This window comes from Mandrillus leucophaeus, unplaced genomic scaffold, assembly GCF_000951045.1.
Source record: "Mandrillus leucophaeus isolate KB7577 unplaced genomic scaffold, Mleu.le_1.0 Scaffold1376, whole genome shotgun sequence".
Classification (NCBI taxonomy): domain Eukaryota; kingdom Metazoa; phylum Chordata; class Mammalia; order Primates; family Cercopithecidae; genus Mandrillus; species Mandrillus leucophaeus.
The window spans coordinates 102,372-104,831 of record NW_012101339.1 but is presented as its reverse complement, the minus strand read 5'-3'; positions in this window follow the sequence as shown (position 1 = coordinate 104,831).

Here is a 2,460-nt window from a genome sequence, read left to right as displayed (position 1 = left end):
TTCCCAATACATCTAAGCATATTCCTCATTGCTCATCCCTTGTGTGTATAAAATCGTCAAGGTAGAGGTAGTTTCCCAAAAGCTTGTATTTTCTTAGTGGTAGTCACAAAATCAGTCCACCTTCTCTAAGTTGAATCAGATCCTAAGGCTTTTCCACATGTGAAAGATATCAGAGTTTTAGACTGTGATATCCCCTGGGTCTTCTGCTTTTTTTTCTGTAGCTACTGAAAAGTGAATGAATAATTCATTTTTAAAAATATTTTCTCTCCTGGATCATTATTCCTCTTGCTGCATCCCATTGTTATGTTGATTTCTTTTCTCTTACTGGGGCAGCATCTTGGCTTTTTATTACACTTAAGACCAGTTTCACATCCCTGTGTCCATAGCTCTTCCTCTATGTGTAGGTTGATTTGTTTTTTAGTGTCACTGAACACTCGTTTCATACTTGTCACTTACAAATATCATTCTGGTCCCACAAGAGCTCTTTTCAAGGTATTAAGTGATCAAAATCATTTGTACATATCCCCTGAAAACATGTATGACCATGTATCTTGGGAAATCTTGTAAACCTGAGGCTATTTTGTTGTTTTTGGTTTTCCCATATATTGAAAAGAACACGGCCTTGAATGCTTCTCAGAGAATATTATTGGATATATACATATGTATATATTGAGTTGCTCTAACACCGTTGATGTGTGGTTGCATTCCAGTAACAGAACCTGGCAAGATCAAGCTCACTATCAGGTGTGGTTGGTGATCCTCCGTGTTCCTGTGCAGCAGAAGGTGAGTTTGAGATGAGAGGGACGAGTAGGGGAGCGTGCTCCCCCGAACCACCTCCTCACTTTCTCAGCTTCCATCCTCAACTAGGTTTTTTGAGGCTAGGACTTGGGAATTTGTCCTGTAGCCCAGATCTCCTAAGTGTGGCTGCTGGACTTGCCTGAGTTGAGGGCGTGATGAGTGTGACCATGGGCTACCCAACATTCATGTGGAAGTGAAGGGAGGAGGACTGGATCAATCCCATTGGAAAGCATTCCTCGTAGCAGCCCGCACCATCCTCCAACTACACTGTGTAATGACAGTGGTTTGAGATGTATTAAAGGCTATAAATTTATCTATTCTCTGGTGTCTCAGAGACTTGACATTCTGTGTCAGAGTGAAAATCTGTCTAGTTTCTTCATTTTAAAAATGATGAAACTGCAGGTTCACAACGTTACATGGTTTACTTGAGGTCATACAGGGATGAATTTTGAGCACTGCCAAAAAAAGGAATCACAAAAGCTATTCAGTAATTATTTATAGAATTCATGTAATTCAGTAGTCACAAAATTATTTATTGACCAGTTCATACTAGGCATTTTGTTCAAAACTGTACACATACTTGGTTATCATATTTTCATCATAATCCTTAAGGCAATGTTATTTTCCGTAAGACACAGGTAAGAAACCTGAAGAAGAGGGATAGCAAATCATGTATTTGGCCGTATTCCTATTTTTTGGTTTCTGTGATGCTGGAAGAATGACCAGAATGAGTCATGGGAAGATCATTCATCCCTGTATCATTTTCCAGGACAGAGGTGTGCCCTCCTTCAGCACTGGGACAAAATTCAGAAGTGTCTGCAACCTCGCTTTAACAGTGCGGGAAATAACCTCTATTACCTGGAATTTCACTGGAACTTTGGAATATACAAGAGAAGTATGACACCTGGGTCTTCCCTTGGCTGTATTTATTTCACTCTTCTCATTAAGACTTTTGCCTTGTTATAACCACAATATATGTTTTATGGAGAAGATTTTACTGTTAGCTCTATTTAGAATGAATAAATATAAGCTATGATTTAGGTTTTACGCCCTGGACTTAATATTTTTTCTGATTTCTGTTTTGAGATTAAATTCTCATGTAAATAGAAAAATGCTTCTTATTACTTATAAGAGTAAATTAGTTATTGGTTTGAGTTTCTGAAGTTGAAGCACAAACTTTTGTTTTTCATCTTTGTCTGTCCCCATCAGTGCCACTCATTGTCTCTCAGTATGACCTGGCCGTACTTCTGCACTTACCCTCGTCCTGCTGAACCATCTCCAAGCACTGTACAATTCCATCAGTGATTCAGGCTCTTCTCAAGCTCCCTGAAATGGATCCAGGTCCCAGGATGTCAGACACCTTCTAGACACAAAAGCAACACATACTGTAGAGAGTGCAGCAGGGTTCCCACCTCCCTGAAGTTGGCAGGGATGTCCTAGGGCAGGAAGGAATGCTTTCCCTTTTTAGGGGGTCTTTTCTTCATGTCTCAGTGCCTCTGATCTTGTGACCACAACTGTCCTGAATGTGAAAGAATTGCAAAATTTATGGTTTCTTTTCAGTTGGCTAGAACAGATTTATAAGACTTACTTACCCATGTCTGCTGAAGTTTGAATTCTTGGTAGTATGATTGTTGTTATTTTCCTTGTAAGGTGAGCGGCTTG